The following is a 14,562-nucleotide window of genomic DNA, read 5'->3' as shown; positions in this document are numbered from 1 at the left end:
GAGAGAGTTCATTTCCAGTCAAAGAAAGAAAAATGAATGTTGTGTAAGCATTCTTTTCATTTCTCCCAGAGCCAAGAGTAATTGTAGAGCCCCACTTTTGAAAACTGTGTATTGGAGTTGATGGCTTGAAGTGATTAAGACACTAAATTAAATAAAAGGCCTAGAGGAAGAGAAAAAAACTCCCCCCAAAGTAAGTCCAGAATACAGCAGAGAGTGATCATGCAGATAAAACCAAAACATGATATAATGGAGTCTACACAAGCACTGGAGAATTTCTGGCCTCTGTAATTCATTTTGAAAAACACACAATATCTACAGAAGATGTCGTCTTCTCAGGTCCTGGCGCCTTGTCTCAGAGGTCCTTCATAAATTAACTAACACACTAATCATTGGGCCAATCATGAGGGTTCAGGAGAATAATGACTTTGAATTAAATTTAACACTTAGCTACAGGCCCAGGCTTGACCTTAGTAAAAGCGAGCCAAGGGCAATACTGGCAGGGATGTTCTCCTTGAGGTGGTGAGAGCAGTCTGGAAATGGAACCTATCCTCCTATGACCCAGGTGTAAATTAAATGTTGCATTCTTACTGTAGGTCCAAAGTTAAGCCAATTGACATGATCGCATAAGACTTTCTTTTCCAATATCCTTCATGTGTTCTCAGTCAACTTACCTGGTGATAAGTGATATTGTTGTGAAATAAATTGGATTGAATTACATGTGAGCTATTTTAGGATGTTTTTAGACAACCATAGTGAATCAATGCAAACCAATTGGATGCCAACATGAGCAATTTGCTGCATACTGAACTAGGACAAATAGTGGATTGCTGTGACAATTCATCAAAGATCTTCTCTCAAGTCAAGACGATTTAAGATTGAGATAAAACCAGTGGCGTCAGTTCAGTTAAACCTAGGGGTATGGCAAAGTGGGATGTTCAAGGATTATTTAGCATTTCTACACAATTTAAAAACTCAAATGCTATTTGGAGAACAGCAAAAACAAACAAAAAATACTCCAGCCATTAATTATCATTATGCAACATTAGGTTTAAAGTCCTGTGGAACGGAATATACAATGTCAGCCACTACTCAACCAATCATACCTTTTTAAAACATTTTATTTAACCAGGATAATCAATTAAGAACATATTCCTATTTACAATGATGACCTGGCAAGAGGCAAAAGGCCTCCTGTGGAGACGGGGTCTGGGATAAAAAAAACAAACAACCTGTAAGACAAAACAGACTACACAGACAGAAGACACTGGCAACAGCACAAATTAAACAGCAAACAAACTGTGGATGTGTGTGTGGTGTGTGTAAAGTAAAACGTAATGCTTCCTTACATAAGGCAACACAAACTAGAAACAACTACGTCTCAACAACCTGTTCATCTATTTGTCCTTTGAACTACTCCATGGACACCAGGTCCTGAAGTTTTAGGTTGGCTTGCAGGACATTTCAAGACCAGGGGGCTGAGTAATGAAAGGACTTTTTTCCATGCTCGGTTAAAATTTTCGGGACTCCTTAGCTCAAATCAAATTAAATCAAATTGTATTTGTCACATGCGCCGAATACAACAGGTGTAGACCTTACAGTGAAATGCTTACTTACAAGCCCTTTAACCAACGATGCAGGTTTAAGAAAATACCCCCAGAAAGTAAGAGATAACAAAAACAAATAATTAAGAGCTGCAGTAAATAACAATAGCACAGGCTATATACAGCGGGTACCGGTACAGAGTCGATGTGCGGGGGCACCAGTGTCGAGGTATTTGAGATAATTATGTACATGCAGGTAGCGTTGTTAAAGTGGATATGCATAAATAATAACAGAGAGTAGCAGTAGCGTAGTGGGGGCTGGGTGCAAATAGTCTGGGTAGCCATTTGATTACCTGTTCAGGAGTCTTATGGCTTGGGGTATAAGTTGTTTAGAATCCTCTTGGACCTAGACTTGGCGCTCTGGTAACACTTGTGTGCGATAGCATAGAGAACAGTCTATGACTAGGGTGGCTGGAGTTTTTGACGATTTTTGGGGCCTTCCTCTGACACCACCTGGTATTGAGGTCCTGGATAGCAGGAAGCTTGGATCCGGTGAAGTACTGGGCCGCACTACCCTCTGTAGTGCCTTGCGGTCGGCAGCCCAGCAGTTGCCATACCAGGCAGTGATGCAACCCATCAGGATGCACTCGATGGTGCAGCTGTAAAATGTTTTGAGGATCTGAGGACCCATGCAAATCTTTTCAGTCTCCTGAGGGGGAATGGGCTTTGTTGTGCCCTCTTCACAAAGGTCTTGGTGTGCATTGACTAGAGGTCGACCGTTTATGATTTTTCAATGCCGATACCGATTATTGGAGGACCAAAAAAAGCCGATACCAATTAATCAGCTGATTTAAAAAAATATATATATATTTGTAATATTGACAATTACAACAATACTGAATGAACACTTATTTTAACTTAATATAATACATCAATAAAATCAATTTAGCCTCAAATAAATAATGAAACATGTTCAATTTGGTTTAAATAATGCAAAAACAAAGTGTTGGAGAAGAAAGTAAAAGTGCAATATGTGTCATGTAAAAAAGCTAACGTTTAAATTCCTTGCTCAGAACATGAGAACATATGAAAGCTGGTGGTTCCTTTTAACATGAGTCTTCAATATTCGCAGGTAAGAAGTTTTAGGTTGTAGTTATTATAGGAATTATAGGACTATTTCTCTCTATACGATTTGTATTTCATATACCTTTGACTATTGGATGTTCTTATAGGCACTTTACTATTGCCAGTGTACCCATAGCTCCACAAAAGCTGCGGGGAACAACTACTTCAAGGTCTCAGAGCGAGTGACGTCACCGATTGAAATGCTATTAGTGCGCACCCCGCTAACTAGCTAGCCATTTCACATCGGTTACACCAGCCTAATCTCGGGAGTTGATAGGCTTGAAGTCATAAACAGCTCAATGCTTGAAGCAGCTGCTGGAAAACACACAAAAGTGCTGTTTGAATGAATGCTTACGAGCCTGCTGCTGCCTACCACCGCTCAGTCAGACAGCTCTATCAAATATCAAATCATAGACTTAATTATAACATAATAACACACACAAATACGAGTCTTAGGTCATTAACATGGTCAAATCCGGAAACTATGATTTCGAAAACAAAACCTTTATTCTTTCAGTGAAATACAGAACCGTTCCGTATTTTATCTAACGGGTGGCATCCCTAAGTCTAAATATTGCTGTTACATTGTACAACCTTCAATGTTATGTCATAATTATGTACAATTCTGGCAAATTAATTATGGTCTTTTGTTAGGAATAAATGGTCTTCACACAGTTCGCAACGAGCCAGGCATCCCAAACTGCTGCATATACCCTGACTGCTTGCACGGAACGCAAAAGGAGTGACACAATTTCCCTAGTTAAAAGAAATTCATGTTAGCAGGCAATTTTAAGTAAATATGCAGGTTTAAAAATATATTCTTGTGTATTGATTTTAAAGAAAGGCATTGATGTTCATGGTTAGGTACAAATTGGTGCAACGACAGTGCTTTTTTTGCAAATGCGCTTGTTAAATCATCACCCGTTTGGAAAAGTAGGCTGTGACTCGATGAGAAATTAACAGGCTCTGCATCGATTATATCCAACGCAGGACACGCTAGATAAACTTGTAATATCATCAACCATGTGTAGTTAACTAGTGATTACGTTAAGATTGATTGTTTTTTATAAGATAAGTTTAATGCTAGCTAGCAACTTACCTTGGCTTCTTGCTGCACTCGCGAAACAGGTAGTCAGCCTGCCACGCAGGCTCCTCGTGGAGTGCAATGTAAGGCAGGTGGTTAGAGCGTTGGACTAGTAACCGGAAGTTTGCAAGATCGAATCCCCGAGCTGACAAGGTAAACATCTGCCGTTCCAACCCTGAACACGGCAGATAACCCACTGTTCCTAGGCCGTCATTGAAAATAAGAATGTGTTCTTAACCTGTTATGGCTAGGGGGCAGTATTTTCACGGCTGGATAAAAAACGTACCCGATTTAATCTGATTATTAGTCCTGCCCAGAAACTGGAATATGCATATAATTATTAGCTTTGGAGAGAAAACACTCCAAAGTTTCTGAAACTGTTTGAATGGTGTCTGTGAGTATAACAGAACTCCTATGGCAGGCAAAAACCTGAGATGCTTCTGTTCAGGAAGTACCCTGTCTGAACATTTCTTGCCCTTCTTTATTATCTCTATTGTTTACAAAGGATCTCTGCTCTTACGTGACACTTCACACGTCTCCAATGAGGTCTCATAGCCCGGGAAAAACAGGAATGACGTAATTCAAAGCCCTGGCTGAAACAAAGGAGAGCAAAAGCTAAGTGGTCACTCAATGGACTAAGCCTTAGGCGCGTGACACGCCCCGCCCCCGGCTTTCGGTTTTTTCCTCAGTTTACAGACAGGCAGATTCCCGGTTGGAATATTATCGCTTCTCTACGAGATAAATTGCATAAATATTGGTTTTAAACAGCGGTTGACATGCTTCGAAGTACGGTAATGGAATATTTAGAATTTTTTTGTCATATTTTGCGTCATGCTCGTGGCCGAGATTTAGCGTTGGGATAGTGTCTAGAACGCACGAACAAAACGTCGCTGTTTGGATATAACGATGGATTATTTGGGACCAAACCTACATTTGTTATTGAAGTAGAAGTCCTGGCAGTGTATTCTGATGAAGAACAAGCAAGGTAAGAACATTTTTCTTATAGGAAATGTGATTTTGGTGAAGGCTAAACTTGCAGGGTGTCTAAATAGCTAGCCCTGTAACGCCGGGCTATGTACTTAGATTATTGCAAAATGTGCTTCATCCGAAAAGCTATTTTAAAATCGGACATATCGAGTGCATAGAGGAGTTCTGTATCTATAATTCTTAAAATAATTGTTATGCTTTTTGTGAACGTTTATCGTGAGTAATTTAGTAAAATCACCGGAAGTGTTCGGTGGGAATGCTAGTTCTGAACGTCACATGCTAATGTAAAAAGCTGGTTTTTGATATAAATATGAACTTGATTGAACAGACATGCATGTATTGTATAACACAATGTCCTAGGTGTGTCATCTGATGAAGATCATCAAAGGTTAGTGCTGCATTTAGCTATGGTTTGGGTTTATGTGACATGATATGCTAGCTTGAAAAATGGCTGTGTGATTATTTCTGGCTGGGTACTCTGCTGACATAATCTAATGTTTTGCTTTCGCTGTAAAGCCTTTTTGAAATCGGACAGTTTGGTTAGATAAAGGAGAGTCTTGTCTTTAAATAGCTGTAAAATAGTCATATGTTTGAAAAGTGTAAGTTTTCGGATTTAGAGGAGTTTGAATTTCGCGCCCCGCCCATCATTGGATATTGGAGCAGACGTTCCGCTAGCGGAACGTGTAGATGTAAGAGGTTTAACTGCCTTGCCTAGTTAAATAAAGGTAAAAAATAAATAAAAAATGCAGATTACTGATTGTCATGAAAACTTGAAATCGGCCCTAATTAATCGTCCATTCCGATTAATCGGTCGACCTCTAGCTTGGATCATGTTAGTTTGTTGTTGTTGATGTGGACGGCAAGGAACTTAAAGCTCTCAACCTGCTCCACTACAGCCCCTTCGATGAGAATGGGGGCGTGCTCGGTCCTCTTTTTCCTGTAGTCCACAATCATCTCCATTGTCTTGATCACATTGAGGGAGAGGTTGTTGTCCTTGCACCACATGGTCAGGTCTCTGACCTCTTCCCTATAGGCTGTCTCATCGTTGTTGGTGATCAGGCCTACCACTGTTGTCATTAGCAAACGTAATGATGGTGTTGGAGTTGTGCCTGGGCGTGCAGTCAGGAGTGAACAAGGTGTACAGGAGGGGACTGAGCATGCATCCCTGAGGGGCCCCCGTGTTGAGGATCAGCGTGGCGGATGTGTTGTTATCTACCCTTACCACCTGGGGGCGGCCCGTCAGGATGTCCAGGATCCAGTTGCAGAGGGAGGTGTTTAGTCCCAGGGTCCTTAGCTTAGTGATGAGCTTTGAGGGCACTATGGTGTTGAACGCTGAGCTGTAGTCAATGAATAGCATTCTCACATAGGTGTTCCTTTTGTCCAGGTGGGAAAGGGCAGTGTGGAGTGCAATAGAGATTGCATCATCTGTGGATCTATTGGTCCGGTATGCAAATTGGAGTGGGTCTAGGGTTTCTGGGATAATGGTGTTGATGTGAGCCATGACCAGCCTTTCAAAGCATTTCATGGCTGCAGACGTGAGTGCTACGGGTCGGTAGTCATGTAGGCAGGTTACGTTAGTGTTCTTGGGCACAGGGACTATGTGGGTCTGCTTGAAACATGTTGATATTACAGACTCAGACAGGGAGAGGTTGAAAATGTCAGTGAAGAAACTTGCCAGTTGATCAGCAAATGCTCGGAGTACATGTCCTGGTCATCCGTCTGGCCCAGCGGCCTTGTGTATGTTGACCTGTTTAAAGGTCATAACTCACATCGGCTGCGGAGAGCGTGATCACACAGTCATCCGGAACAGTTGGTGCTCTCATGCATGTTTCAGTGTTACTTGCCTCGAAGCGAGCATAGAAGTTATTTAGCCTGTCTGGTAGGCTCGTGTCACTCTTGGCTGTGTCTTTGTAGTCTGTAATCGTTTGCAAGCCCTGCCACATCTGACGAGCTTCGGAGCCTGTGTAGTATGATTCGATCTTAGTCCTGTATTGATGCTTTGCTTGTTTGATGGTTCGTCGAAGGGCATAGCGGGATTTCTTATAAGCTTCCGGGTTAGAGTCCCACTCCTTGAAAGCGGCAGCTCTACCCTTTAGCTCAGTGCAAATGTTGCCTGTAATACATGGCTTCTGGTTGGGGCATGTACGTACTGTCACTGTGGGGACGACGTCCTCGATGCACTTATTGATAAAGCCAGTGACTGATGTGGTGTACTCCTCAATGCCATCGGAAGAATCTGTATATACAGTACTGTATATACAGGGAAGCTAGCGTTAGCTAGACTAACAGTAATGGCTAGCAGTGTAATGTACAGTGGCTAAAGAGCTAGCACACAATGTAGCCAGATACAGTAGTAGCTAGCATAGGGCTAGCATGCTAAATGACTATGCTATGTAACTGGGGCCGCCATTTTAGAATATACAATACATGACGGCCATCTTAAGGCCTATTTTAGCAATGGGCCAAGGCTACTGCCAAGGCTGGCTGTACTGCCAAGGCTGGCTGTACTGCCTGGGATGAATATTAAGACATATACAAGCAAAGACCCCTGACTCACCAAAGTCCACTTACATGGTATTCACGCACTAACACCACAATTATGTTGGGGAAAGACCAGAGTGAAGGAAAGTGTGCATGAGTGAGAGGTCTACAGGTGAGGCTCTCTCTGTTGATGCAGCCAGGAGGATAGAAACCAGCTGTTCACTCCTGAAGCTGCAGAGAGAGACTGAAAAGCTCAGAGATAGTGTTGGGGTTTCTCCTACCCCAGGTGGGCCCATAATTGGCTGACCCCGGTCAGCTGGCTTGTTCAGGAGAGTTAGATAAGGCAACCTTAGCAACCTGGCCTACTTCAGCAGCTGGATAATCCCAAAGTTTGTCTCTTGTCCCAGGACCAGAGAGAGGGTTTGACAGTTATTTTTTACGCAGCTCTAGTTTCCTGACAGGGTTCTCTACATGGGTGGTGGAGCTCAACTTCTCATCAGCCCAAACTTCCAGATATTTGTACGTTTTGACTTGCTGTATAGAATGTCCTTTGTAGGTAGTAATTACATGGTTTTCAGAGTGTTTAGTATTGGAAAATACCATGCATTTTTGTTTTAACAGAATTCAGAACAAGCTTAAAATTATACAGATTATGTTGAATGATGTTAAAAGCTGTTAGAGCTTTTTCAAAAGCCAAAGTCAAACTGCTGCCACTTGAATAATGAACGGTGTCATCCGTATAAAAATGTACATCATCTGTCTCAGTATGTCACCCAATGTTGTTGATCTAGATACTAAACAACAGGGGACCTACATTTGATCCTTGAGGCACACCTGAGCCCAACTGTACTGTGTACAACTTACAACCATCTGCCTTAACATATTGGGTTAGATTTGACAGGTAGTTCACAAACCACTCCAGAGCACGACCAGTAATCCCAACATACTTCAATCTCTGCACCAAGAGAGTGTGGTCCACAGTGTTAAACGCCTTTGACAAGTCTATGAATACAGATACACAATGCGGCTTCATATCCAGGGCACAGTGAACATCATTTAAAACCTTCAAAGTTGCTGTGACAGTGCTGTAGCCAGACCTGAAACAAGATTGCATACCACTCAAAATATTGTTTTCCTGCAGGTAGGCCTTAAGCTGTTTATTGACTAGGGACTCCAATACCTTTGCCAGAATAGACAACTTTGGCCGATAGTTATCCTTTCAAAAGAGGTAGGACAAATGCTGATTTCCACAAAAGGGGGCTCATGTTGACCTTTAACCCTATCAAATAATCCGCCTGTATCAAGAAAATGTTGATTAAAAGAGTTCAGAATAGAGGTTCTTGCATTTACCACCGGTGAGTTTTAGGGAGCTGTGCATTTTTTTGCACTCTAAACCTTTCACTACTTGCCCAAATTTTGAGGGATTATTCAGATAATCAACAGTATTTTGAGGTTGTGGTCTGCTTTTTTCTTTTGGGTCATAGCCACACCGTGATTCCGAAGGCGCATTTGTGGAATGGTGCATACAGTGCACCGTTAAATAGTTGCATAATATACGCTAACAAGTCACAACAAGGCCGACTTCAAATGCCGACATCAATTGATGGGTTGGTTGTTTAGCAACAAAACCAATGTGTGCGCAACTACGGGGCAAAACAGATGGGGTTGGCTTAGATTTTTTTACAGAATGTTAACTATATTTTCTCTCCAGTTTATTGAAAACATAAATACAATTGCACAATTAGCACTTGTTTCTAAAATACGTTGTTACAGTTGTTGGTTAGCTAACTAGTGAATTTGAGCCATATTAGCATAAAAGTGACATCAGTAAAAACACCTCAAAACAAGACATGATATCAAGAACAAGATAAAACTAGCTGAAACGAGCCACCTACAATTCCCCACATGGCAGGTTCTTGTCATTGATGCTAGCAATCTGGCCATCCATAATCACAACAACAAACTGCTTTCTGCCCCATTAAAGCGTGTGCATGGTTTTGGGGATGTTGTCAATTAACCCGTTTATAGGCGGCGCGTGAGTTTCATGTTTGGGGAAGCAAGGCTCTCCAGAGGGTGGTGTGGTCTGCCCAATGCATTACCGGGGGCAAACTACCCGCCCTCCAGGACACCTACAACACCCGATGTCACAGGAAGGCCAAAAAGATCATCAAGGACATCAACCATCCGAGCCACTACCTGTTCACCCCGCTATCATCCACAAGGCGAGGTCAGTACAGGTGCATCAAAGCTGGGACCGAGAGACTGAAAAAGAGCTTCTATCTCAAGGACATCAGACTGTTAAACAGCCATCACTAGCACATTAGAGGCTGCAGCCTATAGGCATAGACTAGAAATCACTGGCCACTTTAAGGAATGGAACACTAGTCACTAATAATGTTTACATATCTGGCATTACTCATCTCATGTGTATATACTGTATTCTATACTATTCTACGGTATCTTAGTCACTTAATAATGTTTAAATATCTTGCATTACTCATCTCATTTGTCTATACTGTATTCTATACTATTCTACTGTATCTTAGTTCGTTCCGCTCTGACATTACTCGTCCATGTGTATATAGTCTTAATTCATTACTACTTAGATTTGTGTGTAGTGGGTATATGTTGTGTAATTTGTTAGATATTACTGCACTGTCGGATCTAGAAGCACAAGTAGTTCGCTACACCCGCAGTAACATCTGCTAATCACGTGTATGTGACCAATACAATTTGATTTGAATTAAAGGCCTTCATTGTTTAATTCTAACATTATATTATTCAAATATGTAATACAAATCTCCAAACTTCTTTTTGTTTTGTTTGATAGCACTATTAAATGCTCCCGGGCTAATTTCGTTATCATTTTGGCATGTTTTTCTAGATTTAGAACATAAAGCAACATTCATAAAGCAAACATTATCCGTAAGATCTAAAACAATAAATTATTAAATTGTTTAAGCATTTGTGGAAGATCAGTGATTAAAAAAAGTTGAGAGAAATGTTGGAGTTGACAACATACAGTATTCTCAAAACAGACATATTTTTGCCTCGAGAAATAAAAGTTCAATACAAACATTTATTTGTAAAATATGGAACATCATTCATTTGTAAATCCCCAATAAAACATAACCATTCTATCAGATCGTTCAGCACTCTTGATGTTAGTCCAAAAAATCTGATGGATTTGATGTTTTACGGAGTTGACAAAAAAAGTAATTATTTAAGTGGTATACACAGTAGCAACACTGAGTGGACAAAACATTAAGAATACCTTTCTAATACTGAGTTCTTGACTCCAATGCTTCCCACAGTTGTGTCAAGTTGGCTGGATGTCATTTGGGTGGTCGACCATACCCCGTTCAAAGGCACTTCAATCTTTTGTCTTTCCCATTCACCCACTGAATGGCACACACAATTCATATCTCAATTATCTGAAGGCTTAAAAATCCTTATTTAACCTGTCTCCTCCCCTTCATCTACACTGATTTTAAGTGGATTTAACAAGAGACACCAATAAGGGATGATAGCTTTCACCTGGATTCGCCTGATCAGTCTGTCATGGAAAGAGAGGACTCCTTCATAATGTTTTGTACACTCAGTGCATTATGACCTAATTGGTTTTGCACACCAGCCAAGATTTTCAGCCAACAATAAAGGAAGCACAGTGGATTTTGACTGAAGAGTCCTGTAAGGCCCAGGGTAGCTGTCTTCTTGCTATCTCCATTCCTCCTTGCTTGTAATGACACGTCTTGGATGTGCTTTGGTCCTCATTCTTCTCTATAACTAATTATCAACTCACCCAAATGTCTTCTTCAACCAGAAAACGTCTTACCCCACTTGGGTCAACGCCTATGTTAGCTCCCATTCTTATTAATGTCTCATGTCAACATTACGGAGGACAGGAGTGTAATGGACAGGAGGGTGAATGACAGGGGTCGTTAAATTCCATAAGTAAGTATGTCAACATTACTAGTCTTCCTCCACTACCAATAGCATAGGATTGAGACAAACTTGAGCACTTGTCATTTTGACTACCTTTAAAGGGGCAATCTGCAATTGCTACATCAATTTTTAGACTTTTAAATTAATAATATATACCCATTGATTCTTGAAGAATATAAAGTTTAAATGTCAGCTTAGTTCAACTGTCGTACAACATTAGAACCCAAAATATATGGGCATTTTACATTGTTTGTAAACAATTTAATTGTAAACAAACACTGAATAGCCTCAAAATATGGTTAAAACTGTCATTTTGATATCATGCATATTCATAGCTCTCTCTAATGCAGCCCTGTCCCTCAGTTGTTTTTCAAAAACATTGGTGGGTGGCACTTTTTTATTGTTTGAACTGCAGATTGCCCTTTTTTTTACCTCATTAACATTGGTTTTCTTTCTTCTGCCAATGCTTTCAAACAACAAAGTCTGACTGTTCATTTAGACTGAATGAGCTCATTGCAGTGAAAATGTCAAAATATTATTTTTGGACAATGTTTTGTTTGTTTTTCCACAGCAGCCCACAAACAACACAACTAGAAAACACAAAAACAAAACGATCACTTTACACCAAATTCCCAAAGGTGTTCAACATGTGGTTTCCAAATAGATAGCATAGTCCTCCCGTTTGTTATTTAAGGTTAATGAGAGTTTCCAATTGATGGCTATACATTATTGTGCAGCAATTAGACCTAGATAACAAAGCCTTCTCTTATTTTGATCAATATTTAGACAACACAGTGAAATGATAGCACATACATCATCACAAAATAGTGTCAGTTTATCACAGGACCACAGTATATGTACAGTGAGGGGAAAAAAGTATTTGATCCCCTGCTGATTTTGTACGTTTGCCCACTGACAAAAAAATGATCAGTCTATAATTTTAATGGTAGGTTTATTTGAACAGTGAGAGACAGAATAACAACAACAAAAATCCAGAAAAACGCATGTCAAAAATGTTGTAAAATGATTTGCATTTTAATGAGGGAAATAAGTACTGACCTGTACTGACCTTGCCGTCTGGATGATAGCAGGGTGAACAGGCCGTAGCTCGGGTGTTTGATGTCCTTGATGATCTTGCTGTAGGTGTCCTGGCAGGCAGGGTGCCCCCGGTGTTGCGTTTGGCAGACCACACCACCCTCTGGAGAGCCCTGCGGTTACGTTGATGTGGATAGGGGCATGCTCCCTTTGCTGTTTCCAGAAGTACACAATCAGCTCCTTTGTTTTGTTGACCTTGTTGACGTATGATCCTACCTAACATAGAAATGGGTAGAGATCTCCATCTCTGAACATTGGATTCAATCTTATTTATTAAAGGAAAGTAATTGATTTCATATGCCTCCTCCAGATTGCATGGTATCAGTACACCCAGGTATTTCATATGTGACTGTCCATTTCCACTTACATTTACTTTCTAAGCTTGAGAATACATAACTAGAAATTCTTCCAATTCACTTTGAATCCTGATACAGCACCATATATGTGTCCAACAGTAGTAAAATAAATGACAGAGAATGTTCTGGTTCAGATAAATAAAGTAAAATGACATCTGGATGTCGATCTCCACCAATCTATTTCCCGGATTAAGCCATGAGTTCTAATTATTGATGCAAGAGGTTCTGTGGCTAAATAAAATAATGAACTACAGTATACAAAGGGCATCCCTGTCTTGTCCCTCTTGATAACTTAATGATTCAGAGATCTTTACATTTGTTTGTTTAGATGCTTTGGGGGATTTGTACAAAAGCTCAATCCAGAAAATAAATACTCGACCAAAACCAAACTTTAAGACAGCCACCAAATGCTTTTTCAGCATCTATTGATATTGCCACTTTTGGAGCGTTCAACTTCTTGATATGATGAATTATATTGAAAAGAAACAGGGGCGATTGTCTGAAGACATCCCGCATGATATTGGATACTTATCTTTCTTTATAAGTAGGGTGATTGTAAAGAAAATTATAGTGTTGCTGAGAGCATAGGCTTTAGTAATTTGGGATGAAGGTGTCTATAAAATTCCACTGGGAATCAATTACCATTTTGTAGATTATTGAGGGCCTCCAACAATTCCCCTGGAGTAATGTCTCTATCCACATTCATTTACTTTGGTTACCTTTTATTTGGTAAAATGGCCTTAAGGAAATGATCTATATCCTCCTTTGAAATGTGGTTTTTGGAATGATAGTTTCTGATAATAAAATGACTAGAGTTGATTTCAGAAGGAGGCATTGTTACACAATCATCTGGGGGTTCGAATGCTATGGATGGTACGTTTCTCTTCGTATTTCTTATATTGCCAAGCAAGCATTTTCCCTGAACTTTGCTCAACTTATTGTTGCTTGGATTTCATGGCAGCAATCTCTGAAGATCGGGTGTTTATTGTGTGTTATATTCAAGCTTCAAAGTGTTGAACTGTTGAAGGGTGTTAGAATTTATATCTACTGTAAACTGTGTTTGATGATTTTCTGTTCTAGTATTTAGAATACTTTTTTATATTATATTTTCTTATGTGAAGAGTAAGACATGATACACCCTCTCATATATGCTGTAAGAGCTTCCCAGACAACAGTCGGGCATACCTCATTATAGACATGTTTTTGGAAATAAATGTAGATCTGTGTATTGAGATATGAGGTAAACTCCTTATCTCCAAGTAATATTGTGTTGAACCGCCATGTCTTTGTTATTGGCATAGGAGGTTTGGGCTTTAACGTAAACGACAATGAGCTATGTTCCTTAATTACATTCAGAACATAGTAAATTAAAGAAGTTTACAATAAAAAAAAGTCAATTTTTGAATATACAGTACCAGGCAAAGTTTGGACACACCTACTCATTCAAGGGTTTTTCTATATTTTTACTATTTTCTACATTGTAGAATAATAGTTAAGACAAACTATGAAATAACACATATGAAGTCATGTAATAACCAAAAAAGTGTTAAACAAATCTAAATATATTTTATATTTGAGATTCTTCAAAGTAGCCACCTTTTGCCTTGATTATAGCTTTGCACACTCTTGGCATTCTCTCAACCACTAAGCACAAACCAGCTGGGATGGCGTATCGCTGCAGAATGCTGTGGTAGTCATACTGGTTAAGTGTGCCTTGAATTCCAAATAAATCACCAACAGTGTCACCAGCAAAGCACCCCCACACCATAACACGTCCTCCTCCATGCTTCACGGTGGGAACCACACATGTAGAGATCATCCATTCACCTACACTGCGTCTCACAAAGATACGGTGGTTGGAACCAAAAATCTCAAATTTGGACTCATCAGACCAAAAGACAGATTTCCACAGGTTTAATGTCCATTGCTCATGTTTCTTGGCCCAAGC

Source organism: Salmo trutta, chromosome 20 (assembly GCF_901001165.1).
Source record: "Salmo trutta chromosome 20, fSalTru1.1, whole genome shotgun sequence".
Lineage (NCBI taxonomy): Eukaryota > Metazoa > Chordata > Actinopteri > Salmoniformes > Salmonidae > Salmo > Salmo trutta.
This window is presented reverse-complemented; position numbering follows the sequence as displayed.